Genomic DNA, 9,841 nt, shown 5'->3' on the forward strand with positions numbered 1-9,841 from the left:
CTCTTCTCTAACAGGACTGTTAACAGACCGTAACACTGAAATTCAGCCCAGTTCATTAGTGCTACATTCTGTCCTTCAGCATTGATCTACCTTATTTGTTTGTCTCTTCAATTGTTAGCACGGGTGATTGTTTGCATAATTATGCAAAACGATCTCTGTTCTTTCAAGAAGCCATAAGAGTAAAATGCAATTGCCTGCACTACCAGCATCGTCAGACCCACGTTATCTAGGGCTGCCTCTGCTTCCCTGCTAGAGGAAGCCAACAGCCTGGACGCTAAAGCGGTGGGTGGGTGAAATTCCTCACAAATTCCAGCTCTGAAGGACTATGAACACTGCCTGGCCTGAGCTGGGATAACGTACCGAGTGGGCAGGAAAGCTGCCCACGTAGGGCTTTATACCCGCTTTTTCTCAGGTACATGTGTGAGTTATAATCAGGTGGGGGAATGAACCAGCAGGCTCCTGAGGAGGTTTTGGAGAGAGTAATTATCCCCTCTGAGCCCCAGTGGCTTCTCTCTATTTCAGTCTGATGCCACTGAATGGTTGGAAAAGATGGTAAATTAATGTTGTCATTGCTAATTATTGATGGGGGGAGGTTTATGCAGTCATGTAGCCCGTGTCCAAATCATGTCTGCTAACATGTGCAAGGGGGAAGTGAGACATTTTCCACCTGTCAGCTATTTTGCAGCTTGGTGGGATATTTCCTATTTTTAACTGCAGCTGCAGTTAAAGGAATAAACTTGTAAAGTCAAACATAAGGTAACAACCAAAGGAAGTAATTTTTTAGATGTAGATCTGTCTGACTTTGATTTAGTACATGGCAAAGATTTTCTTTAGCATAATGATACTTCTTAGGGTGCATGATAAAAAACCTGCAGTAATGGACAGACGTTGTTCTCAGTTATCAGTCTCATCATTAGCATTTTGCTATCATTAACCTTCACAGGATAAATCACCTGCTTATAAAAAAGGTATTTCTTTGTTGAGCATTAGCGGGTCCAGTTCTGGATAGGGATGTGGAAATCGGTCTACAGAGTTTTGCGAACATGAACTACGTGTGGTTCTGAGATCGGAGGTCAGGCCAGTGTAAATCAGGGAACTTATTCCAGATTTGGGTTTGAATTGAGGCTTCGGGATTTAAAGATATTCATGGGTGTTCACTTTGGCTGGGAAACAATCAACCTTGTCGTCTACAGGTGGAGGGACTGACCCACTCCAGGGGTCTGTCCCACAGCCGCTGCAATCAGAGACTCCCATCGCCTGCCACGAGGGTAAGAAGCGGCTCTTGCTCTTTGCAGGTAAGGGCCTGACCTCTCTCCTCTCCTTTCTTACATTTTAGCACTTTTCCTCTGGCCAGGGTTTTAGAGGTGCTGCTTGTGCATTTGTTGTCCGTGCACGCATCCCCTGCTGCCGCTGGTGTCCTGCTTGATGTGCTGCGGGAACAGGAGCCCAGCCGGGGTGTTCGCCGGGATGCCAGCCTTGGCTGGGAGTGCTGGAGGGGCACATGAAACACTTCAGCTGCCGGAAAATCAGTTACGCATTTATTTGGGAATCAGTAGTACACAAAGCACTTTAATAACCATATTCATCTAAAGGCTACATCAGTAGAAATAGTACTGCCTGTTCCCTGTTGAATGCCAGTTAGTGGGGAATGCTGTTATTAACATTTAGCAGGAGCTGCAGGTCACCTTGATATAATCGAGCTAACACACATTTTAATGGCTGTTTAATTAGATTTACCATAGGGAAGATGCCACGTAAGAAGGCTGCATTTCTGCTTTCAGCACTTGAGATGGTGGCTGGATTAAATAAAAATGCAGATAAAGGACTGCAAGTAATAGACAAAAGTGAGCGCTTTTTTCTCCCCTATTCAATATAATTTTTCAGTCTGGTTTAAGTGGATGTGTCTCTTGTTGCCGTGCACGAGCGCAACCCTTCCTCTCAGGGCCAGGTAGCTGCTCACACACCCCCAGGGGACGATGCTGTTTTCTGACTGCAACAAAATCTGGGGTACTCCTCAATGGGCGATTTGCTTTTAGGTGACCCGATCTTTTAGCACCTTGCTGTGAGGCTCTTACTAAATCACTCTTTGGGAGCCTGCCCCTGTGCTGTAAACGGGATTGAAGCAGAAGGGAAGGAATCCATCTGGTTTCCAGCGGCAATTTCCAAAAGTTATGGCAAACTGGTGCCTGCATTAGAGAACAAATAGCTCATGTCCAGCTCCCATCAATTTTGATACTTTCATGAGGCTATGGGAGACTCCGAGGAGCATTTTGTAAAACTGCCAGTTGCTCCTTCATAGAAAATAAAACATTGAAACATATTGCTTTAAAAGATATGACAGTTCTCCCAATGGATTTATTAAGCAGACCCCTAGAGTAAAGAGTTATAAAATCTGATCAAGTCAGCAGTTCCAGCTGTGTAATTGATATCCTTTATTTCCTATTGACTGCTGTGCAGGACTTCATTTTCTGTAGCATCAACAAATTCCTCTTCTGCGTACTACAGAACTACCAGGGGGTTCAGCAGAAAACAAAGCTGATCAGCAAACGGAGAGCACAAATCCCTGGAGAGTGCCAAGGCGCTTTTCCTCAATTGCTTCCCATAAATACATATCTTTATCCTAATCTACACTGTTTCTTGAATTATTCCATTTGCATAGGGCAGTTTTACCAACACGCTGTGGCTTTGCTGAAGGACAGAGTCTGGGCGACAGTCTTGTTTCCCAGATGAAACAATTTCTCCTCATCTGCTTCATTTTATGGCAATTTTATATGTTTTACTGAAGTAGGATTATTATAGTAACCATCTTACTGAAACAAATAGACAGAAAAAAGCTGTCCCCGCAAAATACAACACATCGGTTTGTTTTTGTACCAATTCTCCAGGCAGAAATCCAGCCGCTCACCAGGAAACCGGAGCAGGACGGCTGCTGAGTCTCGGGTCCAGCCCAGCGGAGACCTGGCACTAACCCTGCGCAGGGTCGGGTTTTTCTTATGTCAGAGCAACCCCAGCTTGTTACAGGGCTGCAGTGTAGCTCCGTGTCTGTCTGTCCTGAGCATTTGTCTGTCACCTGGCAGGACTAGAACGGCAGGTCGCTTCTCAACGCTCTCACGGGTGATTTAGGTATTTGATTTATTTTTGGCGGATGTTAGAGCAATGGAGAATAACTGAGAGACTGATAGTAACTGTCCTAACATTATCAAATATTTGTAATAAGTAGCTGCATATTCCAGGTCTAAAAGCATATTTGTCTTCCCTCCTCTGCCAAGCTGGTGTTTGTTGCTGGCAATCGCTCATCTTGAGGGAGAGCGCGAGATAAAATAGTACGGGAAAGAAAGAAACAGCATCGGCTGTGTGGTCTGGAGTCATTAAGACACAGAGGCCAGGGCATGCTGCTGGAAATCAAAGCTTTCCGGAGGGCTGAGGCCCCGGGGGGGGTCCTGGGGGTGTTGGCTGTCCCGGGGGGCTGACACCCGCTCCCGGGTTGTTCCCTGCGGGCAGGAGCCCTCCTGCCCCAGGGAGGCTAAACGCAAGGAGGGGTTTGCAATCTATAGTCAAAGTCCTATATTAAACCCCAGACTGTTCTGGTATGGGGGGTTTGGGGCCATTTGTCGCTCGATCCATTCACGTCCAGTGGCGGCATCGTGAAGCGTAGGTCCCTTTGAATTGCAGAGTGCCCGTTCATCGTGCTTTCTCAAGTCCTGTTCCTCGCTAAGAAGGAGATTTGCAGCACCAGACAGAAATCCCGTCGGTGGAGAGCAGGGAGGTTTGTGCTGCGCCGCGTGGTTCAGAGACCCCCAACGCGGTTCTCCTCCGCTCCGTGCAGCACTGCCCAGCTTTTGGCCAGGCTGGCAGCGCGTCCGTGCCAGCCTTTGCCTCCCTTCTCCCCTTCGCGGGACAGTGTTATGCAAACCAGTCATTTGTTCCTCTTATTATTTAAAGCTTTTCTATGCTGTTGACCTCCTGCCCCTTCCTCCTGCAAATCATTTGCTTTTCCAGATGCTTCAGTATTAACTTGTACAATTTTATTTCTTCTTTTTTTTTTTTTTTTTTTGCTCCTTATCTCGCCTCAAGAAGGAGAGGGATTACCTCATTCCCACTGCCTCAGAAATAAATCCTCATTATGGATTTGTACCTGGGGAGGAAGAAACTGATTTCCACTCCCAGCCAGTTCTGAACAGATATTTGAAGGTAATTGTTCAGTCCAGGGACATTTCACTTGTCTAATAACCATAAAGAGTGCTTTTATTAGCACTGTGTTTGAGGTTGGGACTATTTAGAAGATATTTATGGGGAAGATATTATTGCAGAAAACTAGAACATGGACATCAGATTTATGTGTTTTATTTCGAGGTGGAGCAAAGGGGAAGGGCCCAACATCCATTAAATGATCGAGTGCTGGTGTGGGGCTCAACCCCGGTTCAGGCGAAGCACGGGGTGGGGGGGCTGCCCTGCGCTGCTGTGGGTGCAGCTGCCTCCTCGCAGCGCTCGCTGCCAGCGATGCTGCCGTGCCCTCGGCGAGACGTGCTGGGGCTCGGCCCTGCGGCTCCTGCAACGGGAGCTGGAGGGACCCCGGAGTTGGAGTTTGCTGTTCGGGAGCAGGAGACGGCACGGGACAGGGGTCCCTGTTCACGTTCACACGGACAGGCTAATAGGCGCTAAAAAGGCTGGAGGTGGGAAATTCCAGTTTTCTGTTACCTGTCCTTTGGGATGCAGGCTCAAATCGGGATCGGAAGCAACTGCTTGTACCGCAGCACGCCTAGTGCAATACAGTGCTCTCGTACTGTCAGGACGGTTTGATCCCTTGTACGAAACCCTTTTGCATATCCTCCCCCTCCCGGCACACACACGTTTTCAGGATTGCCTCAGATTTGTCAAAAGTCATCTCCTGAGATGGCTAAAACCCAGCAGGGATGAGTAGCTGTTATCTCATGCTGTAGTTGTGAGAAGTCTGATGTGCACTAGCAGACATTAATAGCATTTTTATTCAGGGTCCGGAAGGTACCTACCCCTAGGTTCTGTCTCCCTAAACACGCTGGAATACATAAGGCTGAAATGATAGTGTGATGAGGCCCTTTTTTTCTTGGCTAATTGCTGCAGGATGAAATAAGGGCCAGAATAAAATGTGGTCATCTGCTAAATGGCTGCTGCGCCTGACTGTCAGGCTGTTTACTGCAGCCGACAATATATTGACTGTCGCGGCTTTTGAATGTTCCAGCTTGGGTGAAAATCATGCCGTGACTTCTCTGGGCTTTAATAGACCTGGTTCAAAGCCTTTCTCACACAGCCAGCAGTGACTGACTACATGAAAAGAAGCAAAGAACCACCAGTGAGAACTTTCTAGAGAGCAATGACTTGGTCTGGTTTTGCAAATTTACCCTGAGGTACGTCCAGGTGTTTTCACTTCTGCAGATGAGCAGAGGTGCTCCACAGAGGTCAACAGTACTGAGGGAGGCTCTGGGACACTGGGACTCATGATCCTGAGCCTTTTTATTTGTGTGTGCGCCACATACTGCTCTGCTGCCAACTTTGGATGTAGCAAGGATCCCTCACCCACCCGTTTAGCATCCAGCTGCTGGTAAAATTTTTATGAAAGGTGCTTAATTATTCATGAAGAATGACATCTCCATTACACAACTTATCTCATGGGTGGAGTACAATCATTTAGTACTTGATGCTCCAGGGTAATGGGTTCTTCTAACACTGTGACCTTTCTTCCCAACCTCTGATCTCACCCATAGAAGAAGACGGCAGGATTTGTTCGTACAGGTAGTAACACAGACAAGTCCAAAGCCGTCCGGCTGAGTGGGTGCTCCTGGTTCAAACCCGAGTAACCCAGAGATACCCTAGGCTCCCTCAGGAGACAGCATTTGGGGTGGATGCCGGGCAGCTCTGACACCCCATCTCACTTCCCAAAGGGCTGCTGACCACCAGCCGTCCCGAGGGCTGCGCTTTCCTGCTCTGTCCACCCCAGCCAGGATTTAATGCTCCTCCCTGCCCATCCCTCTGTGCTCAGAGCCGTCCGACTCGCAGCAGCTCTCTAACACAGCCTGGCTGCGTTTAGGATCCTTGCTGTTAATGCTGGGGGTGGGTTACATGGGTCTCCTGTGATCCTGGTGAAATCGGGAAAATGTAAATCAGACTAAAGTGCCAAAAAACTAACGCGGCAGAGAAGCCTGGGCAGTGCTGGAAGTCCACAGCAGCCTGTTGAGCCAAGGTGCTTGAGCCACCGAAAACCCCTTTCCATATCTGTAACCCCTGGGGACTTGGGAACCGGGATTGAGAAGAGTACCGTGTGCTTGCGCGGTAATTAGCTGCTCTGTCTCACATGGATTGATTTCAGGAGCTCGCGTCTTGTGCAGCCAGTCTTGTTGAACATTTTCTGTTGCTGCCTGATACTGCTCCTCGTATGGGCCCTGAGCAGGGAGGGTAATTAAATGAATGTTGCAGCTGGCAGTGAGGTATGCATTTCTGCCGCTCTCACAGGTGGATCTCCAGACACTGCACGTGTCCCCGGGGCTGATCGTTAAAGGTGAACATTGCCCACTACTGAACCAGGGTGAGGGAACTGGAGCTATGGGAAGACCTGAGAAGAGCATTCCCCGTTCAGTGTCTTCACTCCTCGACTCCGTCCACGCCACGCGTGTCTGGGGCACGCAGCTGATGCAGGGCTCAGCCATCCTTTGCCGGTGTTCGCTCTGAGAAAGCCCAGGACCCTCGTCAGTGCACTCGAGCTATTTCTGTAAGTGGCAGGCCCTGGGGTGCGAGCAGGCAGAGCAGCCCAGTCCTGCGGCTGTGCCAGCCGATGGACTGGGTTGCCAGGGTCTTCCAGTGGGACCAGCGCGGGGACGTGACTGTCGCACCCCTCAGTGTCCCAACTCTGAGACTAATGTAAAGAGATGCTCCCCTCGCCCTAGGTTTTTGGCAGGCTTTAGGAAATGCCAGCGCAGCAAATGCTTTCTTCCATCAGATCTCATCGCTGGCAGGCAGATGAAGGCAGTCTTTGCTCAGACTTAATTTCCAGCGCAGCACGTATGGTCTATGGAGATGCATCTGCAGGAAAGAAGCAGCCCAGACATCAGCTGCACTTCAGCCCTGATCCACAGCCTCCGGTAAGTCCGTGGGCCATCTGACAGCAGACAGGAAAGGTACCGAAGAGCAGCAGTTATCTTCAGTATGTTTAATTCCCTGGACTTTTTTTAGAGGTCCAGAAATGGGAATAGAATAGAAAAGCACTGCCCCGCAGCACTGCAGCTCTGACGCAGTCCACGTACTGCGGCGATGGCACTGTGGATACGTCCTCGGGCTCTTAAAAGCCTGTGCAATCACCTCTGGACCTAAACAGTTGTGACTTTGTGTTGTCCAAAGTCTATATAACTTTGTCATTTTCTACTAGCCCGTGCATAAGAAAAGCAAGCACTAGAAAGCTGTAAAGCTGGATGTTTTAAAGGTAAACTGAATCCCAATCATGGTTTCCTTCCCATGGAGCAGTTTTAGATATAAAGAAGATGATAGATTAAATTATGTTTGACTGACAGATTTAAATTGGGACTTCTTTCTGCAGCCTCCACATCCATGCTCTAAATAGGAGGCTTGGGATTAGGGCCATTAAATTACTTAGTTTATTGGAAAAATAAAATATCAGGAACAGATGAAGATGAAAAGAGAGAGAAACGCAAACTGAAAGAGTGTTAAAAAATGATTAAGGTAAGGTAGCAAAGGAAATAGAATAGCACTAAAACTAGATGACATGTAAGAAATTCTCTGAAAGTGGCAGCACTGAGGAGTCACTTAGGCTGTTAAAAGCCAGAGCGGTGAAGTTAAAGACAGATGAGCTTGATATTGCCAAGAGCCTGAAATGGTTTTCCAGCCACCAGTGGTGCTGAAGGTCATGCCCTGGGGCAAGGTGCAATTAAAACAGAAAAGATACAAACTGTTTTGGGGTATTAGAAATGTCACAAGTTGCATAGCTTTTGCAATTAGTGCAAAGAAACACCTTGCAAGGCAGCTCCAGGAAAAGCAGCCCCCCTTGGCTGGGTGGCGAACACCCGCACGGCTCGCCTTTCTTCGGTCTATGGGCAGACTTGTTTCACTGCTGATGAACATGCCTTCAGGAAGAAACTAAAAAAGTGTTTTGAAAATTATCTTAATGCCAGGATAATTATGCTAGAAGGAGGCTGCGGGACTAGGTGCCCTCCACTTCACTTCTTGACGACCCTTTTGTGCTTTTCTCTGTGGGATGCTCTGGGCATCATCACTCTTCTGGAGAGAGTCTCTGTCCCAGGGCTGCACTGCAGCACGGCTTGCTGGAGCATTGCACGCTGCTTCGTACGCCCACGCTCCCTGGTACCAAGGCTGGACCACCTCTCTGCCAGTGGGAATGGGAAAGGGATGGAGGAAATTAAATGCAGGCCATGGATGGATGGTGTTGAACCTCCGGCTGTCCTCACTGCAGTCTGGAGGCAGTAATTGCTCCTCCTTTCCAGGTCCATGCAGCAATCCCAGGGAACATGCCCACAACAACTGGAGTTTGCAAGATTGTTGTTACTGGCCCTGGTCCTGCCTCCCTGCTTAGCAGTTCCCGCACGCCTCCCCCAGATCCAAGCAGAGGTAGGTTTCTGTCTGCTTGCTTTGAATAACTTTTAACTTGTCTGAGTCTTTGCATCTGTATTGCCTCCCTCACTCTTTCCAGTAATTACATACAAGGCCATGGAAAGAGATCAAATTCTGCCGTCTCCTTTGAATCCTGGAAACTGCCTCTTATGGTACCCTTGAGTCTCTTTAAAGGAAACAAATTAAAATGCTGCAGCCCAGATGATTGCAGGTAAAGCCGTACCCTGGAGGACCTTGCATTTTCCAGATAGCCCTCTATATGGCTAGTGAAACATTTCAAGGAGATTGATTTCATATCGGGTCTGGGGAAATTCCGCAGCTCCAGAGATAATCTATCACCGCTTGCCCAGAAAGGAGTGATAAATTCTTTGTCTTCTTCTCAAGCATCCATCGTGACTGCAGGAGGAACAGCAGTGCAAACTGTTTTCCTTGCACGTGAAAAAAAGCTAGACTTAGGTCAAAGGGAGCCGCTTTCAGACTCTCCTTCCCCTCCTGTCATGATTCATTTGAGTCAGGCCGCTCCCCCAGCAGCTCTTTCCCATTGTGCGCTTACAGCTGCGATGTTTGGCAGAAATTATTGCCTGCTTTCTTTTCAGCCTTTGCTTTAGATTCGTTATTATGATGGGTTGTTAATTCTCTGGAATAGCAGCGTGCGTCCACTCGAGTGATATTTGTATGTCCTTGCCGACATATGCAGCTTGACTAGATGAATGTCACCGTCCTCATAAGCAAAATGTCTTCGGGTAATCCCAAGGCTTGTGCACCGTCCCAGGGCGATGCTTCCCAGGGGAGATGTCCTCCTCGTCTCAGCAGGGCAGGCTGTCGGGATCGCTCACAGCCAGGTGCCCAGGAGGGGCAGGGATTCTGCAAGGTGCCAGGTGGCATTTGTAGGGAACAGGTAGGTGCCACTAGATGACAGCATCGGTCTGTAGGTGTGCGGCAGAGGGACAACTCCTCTGCCACCGCCTGAGGAGGTGCAGGATGCAGATCCAGCCTTTGGATCTGGTTAAAATGGTTTAATGACATCTCAGCGCAAAGGGGACAGTTTGGATAAATGGTGTAAGAGAACATATTCTCTTACGTTAAATCACCACTCTGGGTCCTGTTGCCATTGGCAGCCTGAGGGTTATTTTGCAAAGATCCTAAAACACATTGTAAATTAGGGAAACAAACCAGAAATCAAACCAAAACACCATATTGTGCTAAGATCATTTCTCTTGATACCAGA

The 9,841-nt window shown here is 48.3% G+C and overlaps 1 long non-coding RNA gene across 1 annotated transcript; it reads left to right on the top strand.

The window, feature by feature from the left end:
* The first annotated feature begins 3,757 nt into the window (after positions 1–3,757).
* Positions 3,758–9,261, top strand: LOC128150047 (uncharacterized). Its single transcript, XR_008237919.1, has 4 exons — positions 3,758–4,191; positions 6,487–6,742; positions 6,971–7,112; positions 8,487–9,261. It is a non-coding gene; the product is annotated as an uncharacterized LOC128150047 (long non-coding RNA).
* Positions 9,262–9,841: the final 580 nt, after the last annotated feature.

The sequence above is a fragment of the Harpia harpyja genome, chromosome 13, assembly GCF_026419915.1.
Source record: "Harpia harpyja isolate bHarHar1 chromosome 13, bHarHar1 primary haplotype, whole genome shotgun sequence".
Taxonomy (NCBI): domain Eukaryota; kingdom Metazoa; phylum Chordata; class Aves; order Accipitriformes; family Accipitridae; genus Harpia; species Harpia harpyja.